General features: G+C 33.7%; 1 protein-coding gene across 3 annotated transcripts in view; it reads right to left on the reverse strand.

Moving 5' to 3' along the window:
* Positions 1-21,380, reverse strand: part of LOC143065283 (glycoprotein-N-acetylgalactosamine 3-beta-galactosyltransferase 1-like) — a 45,584-nt gene extending 24,204 nt beyond the window's left edge. Inside the window, exons 1-2 of one of the 3 annotated variants that reach the window (XM_076238763.1) lie at positions 21,103-21,380; positions 6,607-6,641 (exon numbers count right to left, since the gene is read on the reverse strand). The gene's annotated coding sequence lies outside the window, so the exon portion shown is untranslated. Of the gene's footprint in view, positions 1-6,606; positions 6,642-20,934; positions 21,047-21,102 lie in introns of those variants that run through there. The other 2 variants (XM_076238762.1, XM_076238764.1) reach the window with 2 other exon arrangements.
* Positions 21,381-23,142: the final 1,762 nt, after the last annotated feature.

The raw sequence follows: 23,142 nt of genomic DNA on the forward strand, positions 1-23,142 counted from the left end.
AATTACATATATTTTTTTATCAAATGATAATTTGGTTAAACTGCACCAGACATGGTTATTTCATAGCTCTTTTACAAATTCCGAAAAAAATAATAAAGGAAAAATTAATATTCCCTTGAAAAATATATCTTCCCATGGGAAGAATTAGTGTCCCTATGGGAAGAATAAATATTCCCAAGGGAAAAATGTGTTCCCGTGGGAAGAAAAAGAAGTTCCCATGGGAAGAAATTATCTACTTATGTTCCCATGGACTTTAAAATTCTCATGAGAAAAGTACTTTTTCCGATGGGAACTTTAAAATTTCCCATGAGAACTTCAAATATTCCCATCGGAAATGTACTTTTAATCAGCTGTGGTGACAACAGTGACATGTTAAGACATACGGGGAAATTTTATTTTTTATTATCTATCACTTGGCCAATTAATATTTGTCAGATTTGCCAATTCTGGAATGGAAAATTTGTCCCGCACAGTGTTGCTACATTGTACCGTAAAGAAAGAAAAACATAAATGGAAAAAAGGAGTATCTGTAATACTAAAATAACGAGGTCCAATTTGTCAGCCGTCATCACGTAAAAACGATGAATCAAAGAATTCAGCTTTATATATAACTAATATAGTACAATGGTGTTGATTAAAAATTACACCACTCCAGGCCCATTTGTTTTCCACGTAATTAATATTGCCAATAATTAAGAAGTTCCGTGTCGAGTCCGACACCGATACCAATAGTATATTCACCTGTTACCTATTACCTTATCTGTACTTTCCGCATCTGACAGGCGCACCACCAAACGGTGTATTTAGAATTTTGCTGTATACTGTTGAGTACAAAATACTCCATTCCAGGCCCTTTTGTTTTCCAAATTATTAATATCACCAATAATTGATAGGTTCTCCAGGTCGACGGGTTAAAACAGAAAGATTTTAAAAGCAGAGAAAACTGTGCATCTTATAATCGGAATGACTTTATCAGATGACAATACCAATACTAAATTAAGGCATACGTATAGTTATATACTTTAATTCAGTCACGGACTCGCGATATCACGGGTGTGTTCTAGTATTTATAATAAACATGAATTGGCTAGTTGGACTGTGGAACCATTTCAATCATCTTTAGAGCAAGAACATCACAGGCACTTGCCTCAGGAAAAAAAATTATCTGTATACTTCAATATAACTTAAGTGTATTGTAATGTAAAAGTATATAGGTAAATAAATTAGAGACAAGCGACTGTGGATAGACTTGATTGGACCCAATGAGACTTGATAACCAAACAACACAATAAAACAATACAAAATATCTCCAATCTCTTAGGTCTATAACATACTAAATAAGAGTCAAAAGGAGGGCTAAGCAGCAGTCTTGTTAGCGGGCACCATCTAGATTCAGTTAGTTTTGAGGGGGCTGGTAGGGAGAGATGGGCTAGCAACTTTGATGAGGTCAAAATACTTTTTTTAAACATTAAAGCGGACAGATTATTTACGTTAATTCCGCCTGAGTCCGCCTTGGCCACAATATTTATTTTCTGATCATTCCCAAATTGACTTCAAATATGCCCCTCTTCAGCACCCTTCAGCATCAACTGTTCACCCCATTATGATACAGATTACGTTTAAGGTCAAGGATCAGTAAATGAACTAGTCCATAGATTTTTTTTAAATTTAGAACTCGATTAGATATTGAAAATATACATCAGAAAATGTAAAAAAAAGTATATGTCACCGACTTCGTTTTCGAGAAAAATTCATTTTTAAAATGGTCCGAGAGGGTACTAAATTACATTGAATATATAGGGAAAATCTGTATTTTTCTTCTACAATTTTCGGTTTCCGGTATAAATCACGTAAACCGCTCCATAGAATTTTTTTTTAAATTAACATTTTCTTCCTCTTTGTCTTACAAATTAGATGATTTAAAAAAAAATATGGTCACCGACTTCGTTTTCCCTGTAGAAGCGATGCAAACTCAACATTTTGGCAAGAAAAATATCAAATTTCGTGACGTCGTTATTTTTATTACATAACGTCAAGTTATCATGCTAATTATTTCCAACGTTCTTCGTGTTGATTATGCACGATTATTATGTGTTTCGTATTGATAGATTCTTTTTATCTGGATAATTATCATTAATTTTTATTTTGTATTTCCAATATTCTTTATTCTTTATATTTAGGCACCCCATTATGCTCTTTTTCTTTTTTCTTTTTTTTTTTTTGCCTTTTATTCTGCAATTTTTGCCCATTATTCTGTATTCCGTTAACCCCAATCAGACCCTCTTTTATGGAACATTTTAAAAAGAAATTATACGTTATAAAAAATATGATACATGTATGTTCATTATCAATACACATGTCTAAAACAATTACTAATTCAAACAAAAATACATTGTAAGTACATGAACGCAAAAATAGTAAAAACATAAAAATAGAAATCATCAGGTTTACTGTCTACAATCTACAAGTTGACGCAATAAAAGATGTAATTGAAGCTATAATTTGTTATGCCCCCGCAACTGAAAGTTGGGGGGGGGGGGTGTTACCCCTGTCCCTCTGTCCGCCGTCCTTCCCCTATTATAGTTAATCCGCATAACATCTACAGTTTGAATTCTAGAACGTTTTCACTTTGTTGTCTGTTTGTACATATATTGAAGGTGTGCATGTGGTCAGGGTTGTGATCTTTATTAATATTTGCTCTAATGAGAGATTGTTGAATTTTGTCACTTTTTTGGGGAAACCAATACGTAAATCTCTTAGACTATAGTGTAGATCATCTGTTTGCATTTTTTCTCCGTTCCGATATATGATTTGGCAAATTTTTGAAAACAACGGTTACTTTAGCAGCGGAACATGTAATAGCTCGTTTTTTGGTACTATATCACGACAGATCGAGTTCTGTCCATATACTACTGCTTAACATCGCATATATAAACAAACATTATATCAACGATTCTACATAAAAGAGTGTCGTGCGGTTATTTATACATCTGCAAGTTAACAATTAAAACACGCAGACAAACTGACATCTTTGTAAATATTTTTGTTTGTTCTGCATACAATTTATTGTATACAAGTCTACAAAAACGTGTTAAAAAGTTTAGTAAATAGTTATTTTTCCATAAGTGAATATGTGTATGCTCGAAGTATATATAGAATCAGTACATGATACACAACATGCGACAAAAAAGGGGGGTAGTAATAACAGGAAACTAAATTAAACTAAGGCTTTCATCGATGTAAACTTCAACAAAACTGGAAGTAACACAAGGGGAACAGGAAAATAAGAATATATTGCATCACTTACGACAACCTTTGAATTGACCAGTGACTTTTTTTTTATTTATTACTGACCAGCCACACCGAGATAATCCAACGAGTTTTTAAGGGTTCATATGAAGTGTGGACCTAAATGTTCTTTATCTTTAAATATAACGCTTATTCTGTAAAATCCTCAATAAACAATTTTGTAAAATTCTTCTATCATCAAATGATTTCTTAATTCTGTACATGGTTCTTGTCTGTGTCTACACTGTTGTATTAAATTATTATTTTATTTTCTGTTGTTATTCTTTATAATTTTGCAAACTTTTTGTTCAATTTTTAAATTCGCCAGTATCCGTTATTCTGCAACTCCCTTTGAGATCTTATTATATGTGACAATAAATTAATGTCCTTCTCTCTCTGATTTTCGCTTTCTCTCAAGACATTGCACGGTCTTTGAAGCACGGTGTATTTTCCAGAAGATACATCGTGTAAAATATTTACAAGGAAACCAAACATACGGAGATTGAGATATATCTTAAAAACAGATGTACAAATTAATGTTTAATATGCCTACCAAAATAATCCCCCCCCCCCCCTCAAAAAAAAAAAAAAAAAGAAAAGAAAACACAACAAAAAACAAAAAGAAAAAAAAAATACAATCGCACACAGGCTGAGACATAACTCGAAAATGTTTGTTTTGTTATTTAGTTCATCCACACAAATGAGGGAGGGGGGAGGACCGGGATCGGAACTCCGGGATCGGGTATTTTTAAACACGGGATTTCGGGATTAATCTTTTCGGGATCCGGGTATTCTATTTTCGAATTTCGGGATGGCGGGATTTATTTTAAATTTCGGGACCTCTAGATTTCATTTTTTAAAGTCCGGGATTTCGGGATCAGGACCCCTCCTATTTTTTTAGAAGGTATATAGTAGTAGTATGATATAGAGATGATCGATATAATCTCGTTCTCGACCTTCAAGTTTTATGGGTGAAATAGAATTGAGAACAGTTCTATTCTATATTTGAGATGCTACTTTCAGGGTACATTTTTATTTTTTATTCGGTTAATTTTTACCCATATATATATATAGAACAATTTCCTTTGAGGAGACAACCATACGAATCAATACTAGTAAGAAAATTCTTTTAAGGATCCACTGAATGTTCTTTTATTAGGATAATATTCCATGTATAACTCTTTAAACCATAAACTATTTATACATGTATCTATTAAAAAGATTTGTGTTCTATTTTTAACATCGAAACTTTCAACAAAATTGCGGACGTGAAAGAAAACACCATAACAAAAAAAACCGTCAGAATACAAAATGTAGCGATGGATTAATGATCGTGAAACATCATTTTCGTTTATTTTTCATTTGTTATAGTCTAAAAACTGTTGTATGAATATTAAATTATTGTTCCAACCGTAAAGAAGGTTACAAATTTAAATGTATTATAGTTTAGTGTCATCTATATGACTGACTGACAGCAGCGGAGAATTTATGACCAGCATTAATTTATGTGGTTCATTTCCTTCTCTACTTTGAAAATATTTATACTTGTTCTGACTGGTGTGATAGTTTTCAAAATAGGGGATATCTAGTCTTACCGTACAAGACTAAGTTTAGTATTAATGTCCCAAACTTGCACCCCCTAGAACTGCTTATTTCCTGCTACACGATGTCTTTTCCCAGTGAATATAGGGTTTTTGTATGGATAGTTTTGACATACTACAAGTAGAATACAGGGGCCAATCCAGGATTTTGCAAAGGGGGGCGAAGTTTTTGGGACCTTTTTTTGGTTAAAAAACATAAAATAAGTGTAAAATGCACTTTTTAAACGGTTCTAGACGTGGGCATGTATATTTTATAGTTGCTGTTAAGTGTAAGAGTTGGACATTTTTGATGTTGTATTCTCCCCATAAATTGTCTATCATAAAATTATAGTATGGGTCAAAAGCTATGAACTGATATATTTGATGTGGGACTTGTCAGTAAAAAATAGACATGGAAAATTCTCGCTTGTTGTATGTTACGTTAGCATAAACTCACAGATTTCTTGTTGTAAACAAGATACACGCCGCGCTATTCGATGAATTTTACAATACGAGCGACACGAGTTAAAAAAGACAAACAAGCAATTTTTAAACAAATGTTTGGTTAAAATGTTTTACCCAACACAATTGAAAATTAACCAAAGGCTACGAATGAGTCTGAAATGACAACGAATTTATGAATGACGGTCGACAAATGGAGACATAAGGGCCACACCAGCAGGCAGGTTGCAGTCTGATCTTGATAAAAGTATTCAATATATCAGTTCATGCAAACCCCCGTCCCCCCCAAAAAATACGCCCGTTTTTTATTCATTATGTTCATTTAATGCTATATTATTCTGTTGGAAATTTTCGTTTCTATTAGCCAAAAAGTGGACAAGATTATTGTTTTCAATCTAAATACGGCCAGACTCTCAGATCTCAGACTGCCTCCTCAAACAAATGGCTAGTACCTTGCACTTTAAATCTATCCAGAGCTTATACTGACTGGGTAATAATTATTCAGCTATGTTATTTTAAGATAGGCGCGGACGTTTGGGGTTAAACATAATTTCGTAGGTAAATAATATTAATGTGGAACTTTTTTTCATGAGATTATAATAGAGTATAACTTTCTTTTTGGTTGAATTGTGAAATAGAAGTCAATACGTTCTTGCTCACTCCTTTGTCGCTTGAAGGTGTTATGATTTTTCATGCTCAGAATTGCAAATGTGTTCCTGTAATTTGAATTTCAAAATGACTGAGTGACGTTTTTTCGACGAACTGGTCAACTCAACCATACCGAATCACTCTACTGTGATGCGACTGCCATATAAGTGAGAGGTTTAGCGCTATAAAACCAGGTTCCATAAATCCATCATTTTTTACATTTGAAAATGCCTGTACCAAGTCAGGAATATGACAGTTGTTGTCCATTCGTTTGATGTGTTTATCATTTGAATTTGCCATTTGATTAGGGACTTTCCGTTTTGAATTTTCCTCGGAGTTCAGTATTTTGTAATTTTACTTTTGAAATAATCAGTAAATAATGGCGAAAAATTCTTTATATGAAAAGAATTGTCTCATAAAAATTAAATACACGGGAAATGGCAAAGTTCACGAAGTCTAGTCTTATTAATCTTTTTACAAAAAAAAAAAAAAAAAGTCCAAGCAAAAAAGGGGGGGCGTACGCCCTCATGCCCCCCTCTGGATCCGCAACTACACGCAGTTACTGACAGCTTGTTCAAAGCCAATAACAACTAATAAAAAAATCAAGCATCTAAGACTAAATTCTTACCAAGATTTCTGTAAATCAGTGTTGATTGAGACCCACTGGAAAGAAATGCACCACTATTATTCTGTGTAACAGATTGTCATTGTTGCGTCAACCAGATTGATTTCTTGTTTTAATTCATTTCAATTTTAAAAGTGTAAGAAAAATTGATTTCTTGTCCAAAAATACCGTGTGTTGCACTTATAAACATTTCTTACTGTTTTTAAAACATGCTAAATGTTTATAATTACATGATTGTGTAAATTTACATTCAAACATTAGATGAATTGCATTTATTTCAAACATGCCAGAAAACATGCACATATTCGAATAAGCTGACAATAATTCAAGTGAAACAGGGATGGGGATATACAAAGTACTGTAAAAGAAAAGTTAGAGTATCTATACTAATAAACGAGAAGACCTAATTTTGTGTGTCGCTTCTCTTCCTTCTACAATGAATTAATCATCATGCCTCTGTGTTCTATATAGGTATAGTCGCATTTGTCATCTTTTCTTATGATTATTCAGTTTGGGTTATTTTGGGAGGAAAACGAAAATAAAGGTGTCAGACCACCAATTAAAAATCCCTATCTGTTCAACCGATTCTTGCAATTTTCACAGCTATCTAAATATTTTACCTTAAGTTTAACTTCAAGGAAACCAGGTATATCCTGAATTGTACATGTATCACCTTTCTACATGCCAATTTTCAACCAAAGTTTAAAGTCTTGTATGAAATTTCTGATCTTGAAAACACAGGTACTACCAAAATAACTCCCTGTTTTCTGGAAATCTTAAATTAGTGTACTATGTAGCGCATTAATCCTGAATTTTTAACGCAAACTCATAGACAAGTGAATTTTGACTCAAAATGGTCTAAATATATTTCCCTTTCACCAGAGGTTTCATTTCTGCATATTTGTTGGTTAGTTAACGTAAACATGACATCAAAAGTACTATTTTGTGTCATAGTTCAATATACTGTCGAGACTGCACTGTTTTTCCTCATCACAATTATGTAGAAGTAGAAATAGTGGTGAGCAACAGTGATCAACAGTTTTCACACTTGTTTTAACTGGTCGGCAGATATCCAAACTCAAACACCTGATTTTCGTTTTGAAGATCGTCTTCATGACTGTTTTCATATTCATTTTCAAAATCCTGTAGCATTTCTTCAATTTTAGCAAACAAGTTCATGCTCCTAGAAGATACATACTTTCCGTCAGATTTACCGTTGTCCCATTGAAAAGTCACCGGTTGAAATTTTAACATTGCAAAATCTGGTCAAAGGGACATAATTCGTACAAAACATCGCAAGATTTCGCGGAATCCGCTAGACGGCGTTCATTTACTGTTACTTGACCTTAATCATTACAAATTGGGTTCCCGAAGATCCTCGAAAGAGAAGTTTCATTATCCAAAATGATAAGCGAGCCTTTTTTTTTTAGATTTCATATACGAAGTAATATTTGTCCCTCAAAACAGCAACTAACAATACTTCTTTCCGGATTTTCTGTTTATAATGGAATCCTTTGTAAATGATTACACAAATGTATATCGGGTCAGAATATTTATTTTTCATGTGTGATATGACAAGATGGTTCGTTTTCATCTAAATGGGGCCCAGAATATTTATTTATAAAATCTGCCAGACCCCTACTCAGAATCAAATGAGTGTCCCTTTTTTGCTGATTTTGTTAAAGTACAAAAATGTAAAAATTAATACATAACTTAACATTTTAAAAGTGGTAACATTTTGACGAATTATACATCATTATGTAAAAACAGTAATGTCTCCAACATCGAATGTTAAGCTGGGGTCACACATGCACGATTTTTACTGCCGTCCTTGACAGGACCATTCCCTATTAAAATGTGTCCAAAGTCTGATCAAGATCCTGTGAATCGTGGATGGAAATTCAAACTTTAAGCTGAGGTCACACATTCACGATTTCTACTGCCGTCCTTGACAGGACCATTCCCGATTAAAATTTGTCAAAAGTCTGATCCTCAAGGTATCCTCAAGGGGATTGAAATTCTAGATCTATTTTTGGCCAAATTTTGGGAAATTATGTGTGTCATCTGTACCCACTTTGTGCAATATTATTAGTAAAAAAGGCAGGTTGTTGCCATGGATACACCAAAAAGAAATATCTTGAACCATTCAACTACAAGGTATCAGATCTATGGAAAATACCGATTACATGTACAGACATACGTATATGACACAAAAGTAGGCTTAATTTGTAAGAAAGCAAGGAAAAGGGGATGGTAATATTTATGCATCTAACATCAGTACTTATCTAGTGACAATCTCATTTTGAAGGAAAATGAGCAGTAACTCCCATAACAAATCAGCGTCCTACTTTACTTTCAGGAAGTTTTTATAACCATTGAGGTCCTCTTTTCCCCTCCTGCAAGTCTCTCATTACTTTTGATTTTGCCATTTGATTAGGAACTTTCCGATTCAATTTTCCTTGGAGTTCAGTATTTTTGTGATTACTATTTATACTGCCCACACAATGGTCGCCTTTTTAGCCACTGCATAATCATTATATAGATTTTTCAGCAACCTTTTCTGTCTACCCCTTTTTGTTTGTTTTCTACGCTCTCTTCAAGCTCTGTCACAGCTATTAATATGTCTATCTAAGCTCTAACCACATTGCCAAACAATCCAACTGCTTTATTTCCATGTAGATATTTTAAATATATAATTTTACTCAGACCTTCTGTTAAGTAGATATTTTAAAAATATATAATTTTACTCAGACCTTCTGTTAACTACCGAATCTAACCAAACAAACGGGGAACGTGTCCATTGGATCGACACAGATAATGCCCCAGCTTGCATATAACGTTATAAAGAGTCATTACTCAAGAACGGTAAAATTGACTCTACCCAAATTCGCACTTGATCCGTGTTTTATGGTATTGCGTTTCATAACATTTGGTTGAGGCAAAATAAAATTAGAGAACGGAAACTTATTGTTGGGACGTACGTATATGTACTACGGACGGACAAGGGTCATCTAATGCCTCCTCTGCTGCAGCGGGTTATCTTAAAACATATCAGATGTTTTTATACTGAAATTGTACATACCCGACCAATGTCCAACTATCCCTACGACTCCCATACGATCAAGTCGATCTGGTCTGGCAGTGATCAGGCTGAGATCGAGTATAGTTGATTTGGTCCAGCTAGTCGAGTAAAGATTGTGTAGAGATCGTCAATTGGTCAGAATTATCGAATATGTATTCAATTATTGGTCGGGTTTGAGTCATGATGGAGTCGTGAATGGTCGGGTTACGGTTGTGTACAGTCGGACAGCAGTCGGGTAGAAGTCGTAAACAGGTCCGATCATGAATTTGGTCACGCTTCGTCGTGGAAATTTGGACAATCGGGATCATTAAATTGATCTGATCGGCAGTGTGAACCTAGCTTTACATACAGTGAATCTGATTTTGTTAAAATATACGATAAACAAGTCAATACATGGTAAAATCCGTATTGCATCCTGTATCGATCACCACTCGACCAATATCAGCCCTCGACACAATATAAAGGCTTTTTTTTTTATCTCGTTCGCTGCCATTATTCGACTAAAAGCTTCATATTGTGACTCGCAGCTAATATTTTACAATATCAACATGCAGACAACCTGATAATCGGTACGTACAATTCCTTCTGATTTTATTAAACCAACTTAGTCGATTTGAATTTAAAGAAATTAAGAAATACAACATTATCAAAGTTTTTCCTTTTTTGAGTCAAGTATGTTACTAGTATTTATACCAAAATTGCGTGAGCAAGAATACAAAAAAAGATCATTAAAGATGGTAAGCTGGTTTGATACTTTTGTAAAATGTATATGAGTTCCTACTACTAAAGGATTTTCTTGGCTAAAGCTCAATGTCAAAGTTATGTATACTTGTAGAAGTTAACGCATTCTTTTTACCAGTATTGATTTTTTTCTTTTAGTATAAACGAAGATTTCTCTTCAAAATAGTCCCGTATTCATAATAATATTATTGGCTAATATTGCATTAAAAACCAAAAGCTCCCAAGAGCCGGAATCGCTCACCTTGAAAAATATGAAATGTTGTCTGGTTTGTGGATCTTATTGCGCGGAATATTTTTGCCTTTTACTGTTTCTGTCTATCTATTATGCTAGTCACTTTTTTCAAGAATACTTTTACCCAGACCATCATATGTTACAGTGAATATGTTCAATCACAGATTTTTTTTTAATGTCTCAAAAGTCATGAGTTTTGTAAAATCACTGAGTAAAAAATCCATTTTCACAAGGGATTATATAAAATGCCTGAAATAATTTTGATTTTTTTTACAATTTCATTAATTAATTTCAGCGTATTTGTAAATTAACAAGTCTTTTTGCCTAAATCTTTTTAAAACTTAACTTTTTATTCTATTACATGAAATCAAAGAGACAGAAACCAAAATAAATCAATTGCACGTGGTTGCTATCTATTTATTCTATGTTAATGTTTATATCGGGCTATGTGAATGTTAGCAGTCTTCGGAGGTCATCTCGATACTTAATTATATAGCGTCGAGACTATATTAAACACGAACTGCATATACATAATTATTGATTTCACGCATTGTTAATTGGTTTTTTTTCAGACTTATAATAATAATTTTGATATATTACGTTTTAGTATGTCTTATTCAAATATGAGAATTCGAGTCATGGACGTGAATTAGACATCTAATGCCGATTTAAAACATCTCGTGCATTTTCAAAATATTCCTCTGACGTTTAATTGTTATAAAAATGTTGATCTTAAGGAACATAAGTTGATATAAGGATAATTGTGTTATTTACTTACCTTATATGTGTTTATTAGATACTGATAAGAAATGATACACTTAACAGAAATAAGTATAAGAGGACTTTAGGCGACAGGTGTAACTGTTCGCTATAGCCCACTGGGCACACGTGTTTAGATAAGCTAAAAAGTACAAAACAAACACCATTTTATCATTTGAACGCATCACTTGAAATAATCATTCATTATAACAAATATTTGTATCATGTGTGCAGGATACATATGTATTATTTATAAAAGAATTAATCATTCATTATATTTTTGTATCTTATACGTACTGAATTTATTTCTAGAATTGATACTTTGAAAGTAAGTACAATATATCTAGAATTGATACTTTTGTTAGGGGCCAGCTGAAGCACGCCTCTGGGTGTAGGAGTTTCGCGCTGCATTGAAGACCCATTGGTGGTCTTCGGCTGTTGTCTGCTCTTTGGTCGGGTTGTTGTCTCTTACATTCCCAATTTCCATTCTCAATTTTATTAGTAAGGACGATAAAAAAAGAATTGATACTTGTTGAGGGTGATATACCTAGAATTAATACTTAGTAAGGACGATATATATGTCTGTTAAATGTTGTGTGATGCGTCTAGTGTGCTGTGTTTTGTGTCTGTGTGCTTGTCACCTCTCGCTTTCAGCGCCGCTGGCTAACAGAAATGTGAAAAGGTGAGCAGTTTGTCAGTCTCACCCTGCCAGTACATAGCCTCTCCACATCAAGTCCTATGTAGTACCTCCCCGTGGGAACAGATGGATACTGAGCACCGAAAGGCCTCAGGAATAACTACAAGGGCGACGGGAAGATGGGTCTCGTGCGCCTAGGAAGGCAGCCTGTCTAGGAGAAGGAAAACTCTGATTTCAAATCCCGGTTGGTGGTAACCGTTAGTCCTTTCAAGACAACCACTCCAGCTATTGGACAAATAGTGGGGAGATCACTGCCCCGGCGGAAGATTGCTGCCAAGCGACAACGGCAAAGGGCGTATGAGGGCAAAAAATGCCCCACCGGCCAGTGACCCGTATGGGGAAGGCTACATTCCAGATGCCTTTACAAAACCACCTGGAACCTTTAGGTAGGCTAATCCCCCGCTTAGAGGTTAAATCGGATTACAGAAACACGAAACGAAAATTTACAAACCTTGGATGAAAGAGAAAGAAGACCTTTACATAGAAGGAGAATGACGTTGAATGGCCAAAACCGAAAGGAAGCTACACAACTGAGACTTCTGAACTCTAAATCCGCAACAAAGATAGGAACATGGAATGTGAGATCTATGTACATTCCAGGAAAAGCGCAAACCATCGCCAATGAAATGAAGGCATATGAAATAGGCATACTAGGAATAGCGGAAGCAAGATGGAATGATGCAGGACAATCAAAACTAACATCAGGAGAAATGATTATATACTCTGGACATATGGAGGAGAACGCTCAACATTCTGAAGGAGTTGCCATTATGCTGTCAAAAGAAGCTCAGAAAACGTTAATTGGATGGGAGCCAATAAGTGCAAGAATCATCATGGCAAAATTCAAGACCACAAATAAAAGGATATCATTAAACATCATCCAATGCTATGCCCCTACAAATGGTGCAGAGGACAATATCAAGGAAGAATTCTATCAATTGCTGGAAGAAACCACCAGGAAATGTAGCTCCAAAGACATCACAATCTTAATGGGAGACCTAAATGCTAAGGTAGGAAGCGACAACACCGGTTATGAACAAGTGATGGGAAGACATGGGCTAGGAGAAATGAATGAGAATGGAGAGCTCTTTGCCAACCACTGTGCAAATCACAATCTGGTCATCGGTGGAACAGTTTTCCCACACAAAAAATGTCATCTAGCAACATGGGTATCTCCAGACATGAACACTGAAAACCAAATAGATCATGTCTGCATCTCCAAGAAGTTTAGGAGAAGTTTACAAGATGTCCGAGTTAAAAGAGGAGCTGACGCTGCCACTGACCACCACCTTATTGTAGCTAATGTCAAATTGAAGCTGAAGAAACATCAAAATATTGAATCAACAGGAAAACGATTTAACGTATCAATGTTGGAAAACAAAACAAAGAAATCAGAATTCCAGATAGAGCTAAAAAATCGCTTCTCAATATTTCAGAATGCAGCAGAGGAAATAATTTCAATAGAAGATCACTGGCAAGAGATTAAAAATGCTTTCACGACAGCTTGCGAAACATCAGTTGGTTTAAAAAATAGGAAACATCAGGAATGGATAACGCCAGAAACACTTGTAAAAGTAGAAAAAAGGAAAAATATAAAAAATATCCTGAACAACAGCAAAACAAGATCAGCAAAGCAATCAGCCTCAAGAGAGTATACTATAGCTAACAAGGATGTCAGGAACAGTTCAAGGAGAGATAAGAGGGCATTTGTAGACAAACTGACAGCAGAAGCAGAAGAAGCAGCCAGAGCAAACAACATCAAAGCTCTGTATGACAACATTAAACTGCTAACAGGGAAATACCAGAAAGGAAGTAGACCAGTCAAAAGCAAAGAAGGGAAAACACTCAACACACATGAAGAGCAAATGAAAAGATGGGTTGAGCATTTCAAGGATGTGCTAAACCAGGACCCACCTGTAAGAAAAGCTGACATCCCACCCTCGGAAGAGCTTTTGGCAGTAGACTGTAAAAGACCATCAACAGGAGAAATAAAGAAAGCCATAAAAATGCTAAAGAACAACAAAGCTCCAGGTCCTGACAACATACCTGCAGAAGCACTGAAAGCAGACATTGAAACATCAACTCAAATGCTATATGAGCTATTTGGAAAGATCTGGGAAGAAGAAGAGGTCCCGCTAGAATGGAAAGAAGGACACATGGTAAAGCTTCCAAAGAAGGGCAATTTAAGCATTTGTGACAACTATAGAGGAATAATGCTACTATCAGTTCCAGGGAAAGTTTTAAATAGAGTTATGTTAGACCGACTCAAAAATGCAATAGATGAAAAGCTTCGTGACAACCAAGCTGGATTTAGACAAAACCGATCATGTGCAGACCAAATAGCAACCTTACGTATCATCCTCGAACAATCACAAGAGTTCAATTCATCACTCTATTCTGTTTTTGTCGACTTTGCCAAAGCCTTTGACAGCTTAGATAGAGATGTGTTGTGGCAGTTGATGAGACACTATGGCATTCCTGAAAAATTTATTACCATCATCAGAAACACCTATACAGGAATGCAGAGTAAGGTTATACATGAAGGTCAATTAACAGAGGCCTTTGATATAACAACTGGGGTAAGACAAGGCTGTCTCCTTTCACCTATGCTATTCCTCCTGGCAGTTGATTGGATCATGAAGCAAGCCACAGATGGCAGACGAAATGGCATCCAATGGACCATGTTCACTCAGCTGGATGACCTAGACTTTGCCGATGACATTGCATTGCTATCCCACAACCACCAACAAATGCAGGACAAACTAGAGCAGGTTGAAAAGAGAGCAGCAGAAACGGGCCTTTCCATCAATCAAAACAAGACCAAAGTGTTAAAGTCAAACACAAAGTCCCAAGCCAGTCTGATGGTTAACACCCAAGCATTAGAAGAAGTGGAATCCTTTACATACCTTGGAAGCGTAGTGGATAATCTTGGCGGCTCAGATAAAGATGTAAAGATCAGAATTGGCAAAGCCAGAACTGCATTTAACATGATGGGGTCAAAGGTCAATCTGGAAAGCACGAAATATCACACTTAAGACCAAAATACGCTTGTTCAATTCAAACGTAAAAACCATTCTCTTATATGGAGCTGAGACTTGGAAAACAACAAAAAACCTGCTTCATAAACTTCAAGTCTTCATTAACAACTGCCTCAGGCGCATCCTTAACATCAGATGGCCTGATAAGATATCAAACAAAGATCTTTGGGAAAAGACCAACCAATCCCCAGTTGATGAAGAGTTAAAAAAGAGAAAATGGCGATGGATAGGACACACACTGAGGAAGCCAAAAACTAACATTACAAGGCAAGCCTTACAGTGGAACCCACAAGGAAAGCGTAGCAGGGGCAGACCAAGATACACCTGGAGAAGGAATGTTGCAGCCGAGATGGAGAAAGAAGGGTACAAGTGGCACGATCTGGAGAGGCTAGCAAAGAACAGAACAAGGTGGAGAAATATCGTTAGTGGCCTATGCTCCACCAAGGGACAACAGGATTAAGCAAGGACGATATATATAGAATTCATACTTATTAAGGGTAATATACTTATTAAGGGTGATATACCTAGAATTGATACTTATTAAGGATGATAAACCTAGTATTGATACTTATAATTTAAGGGTGATATACCTAGAAATGATACTTATAAAGGGTGATATACGTAGAATTAATACTTAGTATGGACGATATATCTTGAATTGATACTTAGTAAGGGTGATATATCTAGAATTGAAACTTATTAAGGGTGATACACCTAGAATTAATACTTAGTATGGACGATATACCTAGATTTGATACTTATTAAGGATGATATATCTAGAATTGATACTTAGTAAGGACGATATATCTAATATTGATACTTATAATTTAAGGGTGATATACCTAGAATTGATACTTATTAAGGGTGATATACCTAGATTTGATACTTATTAAGGGTAATATACCTAGAATTGATACTTATTAAGGGTGATATAACTAGAATTGATACTTAGTATGGACGATTTACCTAGTATTGATACTTATAATTTAAGGGTGATATACCTAGAATTGATACTTATTAAGGGTGATATACCTAGATTTGATACTTATTAAGGGTAATATACCTAGAATTGATACTTATTAAGGGTGATATAACTAGAATTGATACTTAGTATGGACGATTTACCTAGTATTGATACTTATAACTTAAGGGTGATATACCTAGAATTGATACTTATTAAGGGTGATATACCTAGAATTGATACTTAGTAAGGACGATTTACCTAGTATTGATACTTATAATTTAAGGGTGATATACCTAGAATTGATACTTATTAAGGGTGATATACCTAGATTTGATACTTATTAAGGGTAATATACCTAGAATTGATACTTATTAAGGGTGATATAACTAGAATTGATACTTAGTAAGGACGATATATCTAGAATTGATACTTAGTATGGACGATATATCTAGAATTGATACGTATAAAGGGTATTATACCTAGAATTGATACTTATTAAGGGTGATATACTGATACTTAGTACGGACGATACACCTAGAATTGATACGTATTAAGGATTATATACCTAGTATTGATACTTAATAAGGGTATTATACCTAGATTTGATACTTATTAAGGGTGATATACCTAGAATTGATACTTAGTAAGGACGATTTACCTAGTATTGATACTTATAATTTAAGGGTGATATACCTAGAATTGATACTTATTAAGGGTGATATACCTAGATTTGATACTTATTAAGGGTAATATACCTAGAATTGATACTTATTAAGGGTGATATAACTAGAATTGATACTTAGTAAGGACGATATATCTAGAATTGATACTTAGTATGGACGATATATCTAGAATTGATACGTATAAAGGGTATTATACCTAGAATTGATACTTATTAAGGGTGATATACTGATACTTAGTACGGACGATACACCTAGAATTGATACTTATTAAGGATTATATACCTAGTATTGATACTTAATAAGGGTATTATACCTAGATTTGATACTTATTAAGGATGAAATACCTAGAATTGATACTTAGTAAGGACGATTTACCTAGTATTGATACTTATAATTTAAGGGTGATATACCTAGATTTGATACTTATTAAGGGTGATATACCTAAAATTGATACTTATTAAGAATGATAAACCTAGTATTGATACTTATAATTGAAGGGTGATATACCTAAAATTGATACTTATTAAGGGTAAAATATCTAGAATTGATACTTATTAAGGGTGATATACCTAGAACTGATACTTATTAAGGATGATAAACCTAGTATTGATACTTATTAAGGGTAATATACCTAGAATTGATTGTTAAGGGTAATATACCTAGAATTAATACTTAGTATGGACGATATATCTTGAATTGATACTTAGTAAGGGTGATATATCTAGAATTGAAACTTATTAAGGGTGATACACCTAGAATTAATACTTAGTATGGACGATATATCTAGATTTGATACTTATTAAGGATGATATACCTAGAATTGATACTTAGTAAGGACGATTTACCTAGTATTGATACTTATAATTTAAGGGTGATATACCTAGAATTGATACTTATTAAGGGTGATATACCTAGATTCGATACTTATTAAGAGTGATATAACTAGAATTGATACTTAGTAAGGACGATATATCTAGAATTGATACTTAGTATGGACGATATATCTAGAATTGATACGTATAAAGGGTATTATACCTAGAATTGATACTTATTAAGGGTGATATACTGATACTTAGTACGGACGATACACCTAGAATTGATACTTATTAAGGATTATATACCTAGCCTAGTATTGATACTTAATAAGGGTATTATACCTAGATTTGATACTTATTAAGGATGAAATACCTAGAATTGATACTTAGTAAGGACGATTTACCTAGTATTGATACTTATAATTTAAGAATGATAAACCTAGTATTGATACTTATAATTTAAGGGTGATATACCTAAAATTGATACTTATTAAGGGTAAAATACCTAGAATTGATACTTATTAAGGGTGATATACCTAGAACTGATACTTATTAAGGATGATAAACCTAGTATTGATACTTATTAAGGGTAATATACCTAGAATTGATTGTTAAGGGTAATATACATAGAATTGATACTTATTAAGAGTGATATAACTAGAATTGATACTTAGTAAGGACGATATATCTAGAATTGATACTTAGTATGGACGATATATCTAATATTGATACTTATAAAGAGTGATATACGTAGATTAATACTTAGTATGGACGATATATCTAATATTGATACTTATAAAGAGTGATATACGTAGATTAATACTTAGTATGGACGATATATCTTGAATTGATACTTATTAAGGGTGATATATCTAGAATTGATACTAATTAAGGGTGATACACCTAGAATTAATACTTAGTATGGACGATATACCTAGAATTGATACTAATAAAGGGTGATATAGCTAGAATTGATACTTATTAAGGACGATATATCTAGAATTGATACTTAGTATGGACGATATATCTAATATTGATACTTATAAAGAGTGATATACGTAGATTAATACTTAGTATGGACGATATATCTTGAATTGATATTTATTAAGGATGATATATCTAGTATTGATACTTAATAAGGGTGATATACCTAGATTTGATACTTATTAAGGATGATATACCTAGAATTGATACTTATTACGGGGGATATATCTAGAATTGATACTTATAACGGGTGATATAGCTGATATCTCAAAAACTAAAGCATTTAGAGCGAATCTCATTGATTAAATTGTTCAATATGATGAAATAAACTCATCATAAATACCAGGACTAAATTTTGTATATACACCAGACGCGCGTTTCGTCTGCAAAAGACTCATCAGTGACGCTCGAATCCAAAAAAATTAAAAAGGCCAAATAAAGTACGAAGTTGAAGAGCATTGAGTACCAAAATTCCTAAAAAAAATTGCAAAATACAGCTAAGGTAATCTATGCCTGAGGTAGAAAAGCCTTCGTATTTCAAAAAATTCAAAATTTTGTAATCAGTTAATTTATAAATATAACCATATCAATGATAATTCATGTCAGCACAAAACACAAAAGTGATACCCTCGGGGAAATAAATCTACACCAGCAGTGGCATCGACCCAGTGGTTGTAAATAAACTCATCATAGATACCAGGACTAAATTTTGTATATACACCAGACGCGCGTTTCGTCTACAAATGACGCTCGAATCCAAAAAAGTTAAAAAGGCCAAATAAAGTACGAAGTTGAAGAGCATTGAGGACCAAAATTCCTAAAAGTTTTGACAAATACAGCTAAGGTAATCTATCACCCCTGAAATTTTCAGTCGAAAAGAACAACCCATTTTTGGGTTGCTGCCACTAAATTTGTAATTTAAGGAAATTTTACAGTGTTGGGTCATAATTATTATTGAAGATAAAGATAAATTGTTCACAGCAAAATTATTGTTCAGCAAAGTAAGATCAACACATAATTTTATTTGACAACAATTGTCAATTGACTCTTAAAGGAGTTAAAGACAATTTTTCATTATTTGTTCATCTAGTTTGCATTCTTGAAAAATCTACTCCTTTGAAACTGTTGAATCAATTCAGCCAAACTTGGGCTGAATGAGTTTCAGAGTATCTAGTGTAAAATTGTATTTTATTTCTATGTACGTCAAGATACATAGCAACTATGGCTAAAATGGAACATAGGGGTACAATGCATACTTTTGCTTTTACAGATACAAAGAACATGTAAATTGCATATTAAACCACTCTAATATATTAAAAAGCAAAAACTATCATTGATAAAAGGTTAAGCAAAAATATAAATATGTCATTCGTATGTACAGGTGAGAGATTCAACTAGCTCTTGAGACACTCTTGTTTTTAGTCGATTTGAATTTATAGGGTTTTTTTTTCCTAACCAGATCTAGTTAATTATTTCAGACCTGTCTCTCCCGAAAATGAAGCGACCTTTTAATCATGTTTATAGATTTATTTATTTTTTACCACATGACACATTATCTTCTTCTAAGTTATATTTCTTATCAGTTATTTAGTTTCACCTAAAGGTTAATAGTACTTGCTTCTGTTTATCCGAGTTGAATTAACATAAGCTCCTTAACATGCTTCTTCAAAGTCAGTCATTGATTGTTAACGTTGTCAAACGTGGGAATCGTATGCATGTGCATAATGTTATGGTCGCAGTAGAAACTTATATACTACCATGATCCCATTGAATTTAAAAGAACGTTCGTCATCTTTTATCAACAATTATAAGTCAATGAAAATAATGTACTTGTTGTGTTGAAGACCCAAGAGCTTCAGATTTGTCATTGAATTTCGTTTAATTTATTTATATATACACATTACAGTTGATACCCTTGCATGTATCATGCTGATACACTAATATCTTGTTGTCAGTAATGCCAAAGCAGATCTGCATACAAAATGAGGTGTGAAAAGGTATGCAACAAACACGACAAGTAGCCACGCACACAGCAAATCATATACATGTATAATCAAGTGTACATAGCTATTTTTACATGTAAATATTGAACCTTGGCTATTGTAAAATAGGACCAGACAGAATGATCACCTTGTTTTATAAATAATTGCTTGAGGAAATAATATGACAATGTTCTGGTTTGTATAAATGATTTCCCTTTCATTATTACATGGTAAATTAAGCTGACATAAATAATGCCCTGTGAATGAAAACTAACTTTTCCGTTGACTATTAGTTTCACAAGTACTTTTCAATTTATTATTAGAAAAATTCAAGTAGTGCATGCAACTTCTTACCATGAATAATGTGAAATAGATCAATAAATAGTCATAAACACATTCCTGTTTCGTCATGACAGCTAGATTTGGTACATTTATACTGAGCATTTATATACTGTGTGTATTTTTATACTAAGTAGATTGTTTAACTGATGTAGAAAGTAAAAATGCATAACGGATACTTACATCCTGACCAATTAAATCCAATGTTTTTGTAAATACTGTATACTTTCTCATTCAAAATGTGTATTTCTTTTTCTACACATATCCTAAAGACACGTTCATTTGAGATAAGATTAGGAAATGTATATATGTATGTACCGTACACTCACTCATATAATAACATGTATATCTCCTAGGGACACTTGTGTACCTTATCGACTTTAGTATTCATGTTACCGATTTGGAATAAACGTGTCTATAATTGATCACTGGATTTGAAAAGAATCGATGACCTTTTAAAAAGTTTCCGATAATAAATTCACCTGATATGAGACAGGTTTATGAAAGTTTTATCTTAATTTCATTGTATGTACTTATTTAGTTAGAGGTGATTTATTGAATATCTCGGCAACTGAGGATTTAATACTCGTATCTTAGAACAGGTAACTTCAAGGAGAAAACGGAACGGCTTGGAATTAAGCGCACTGTTTCGGACGTCTATTTACGTAATTATTTAATGTTCTTAAAAAAATATATGTGGTTTTTACAGCTATTAAGATGAACTATAATTGATTTTACGTGAAATAATACTGCTTTCATCACTCTAGACAATTCATGTCCAAGTTTTGTGAATACATGCAAAATATGATTATCACTTGCTTTAATTACGTATAGATTTAAAAAATAAATCATCATTAAAGTCTAAATTATTCATGAAATGGTTCAATAGTATAGGCAAAATATTCCTACATTGGTGTTTGTACGTATTAACCAATTATACTCTAATATTAATTAACGTTGTTGCTTTTCCCCAGTATTTACCTTCCAATAGTACACGATCCTATGGTTGTGTTGATGGGTTTTTTTCAGTGATTTTGCTATGGCGGTATTAAAATGTAGTTCCTCTATTCTTACTAACTATTCTATTGTTTCACATAGGTCATGTTGTAAATATCAATGCAGTACAATAAAGGTTTTTCTTTATAAGAGAGAGAATGAAATTGTCAACGTGACAATACTATTAGTTACATAGTGTACAGGTGACCTAGTACGGTATATACGGGGTCAGTTAATTCCATATGGGGTGAGAGCGAAGCTCGAATCCCCATATGAAATTTAATGACTCCATATATACCGTATTAGGTCACTAGCACACTATGTAACGAATTTATCTTACCGACTTTCTTAAGGAAGTTTGCTGCTCAGTTTCAAAATAAATAACTTTCCGTAAAACTAGTATATATTGATAGGGGATTAATTGGGGAATCAAAAAAACAAAATAATATAGGGGTCAATGTGCTTGTTTTAGAGATATTAGCCATTGGAATTTTGGCGGGAAATTGTTCTCTCTTGACTTTTCATAGCTTCATCATCATAGGTGGATCAAGAGGGGGGTCCGGGGAATGGAATCCATCCCTTTTTTGGCCGATCAATGCATTTGAATGGGGACATATAGTTGGAACCCCCCTTCCCTTTTTTGTCCTGGGTTGGGAACCCCCCCTTTTTAAAATGGCTGGATCCGTCCCTGATCATTGACCATTTAAAGTTCTCAAAAACTATTAAAAAATAAATATTATTTTATAGGACTTTTACAAATGGCTTAAAATTATACATGTAAAAGATTTTTAAAAAGAAAAATGGGGGTCCATGGGCAAATTTTTTTAAGGCATTGAAATGGATAAACCCAGAGGATTTCGAAAATTTGACAAGCAAACATCCTTAAAGTGTTAAATTTAGACTAGTGACCTTTCAAAATGAGCAAGTCTTCAATACTGTTATTATATTTATCAAAGTTGTACATATATCGATGCTAGTTTGTTATGTTTGGTAAGGAAAATGCACTTGACTTTTGCAAGTGGCTACTCCCATGTGAGGGTTTTGTATTATATTGATAAATGTTTTATGTTCGGTTGAGGTTACGAATTAGAGCATAAGCATTAAGAAACTACTTCCATTGATCCTACAAAAACAGATACCAACAATAACAACTGGTTAGGTTTCATGTGTTTTATGAATTTATTTCAATCTTAAGGGCATACGATACAGTTTTGATCCTGTATTTAC

This window comes from Mytilus galloprovincialis, chromosome 2 (genome assembly GCF_965363235.1).
Source record: "Mytilus galloprovincialis chromosome 2, xbMytGall1.hap1.1, whole genome shotgun sequence".
Lineage (NCBI taxonomy): Eukaryota > Metazoa > Mollusca > Bivalvia > Mytilida > Mytilidae > Mytilus > Mytilus galloprovincialis.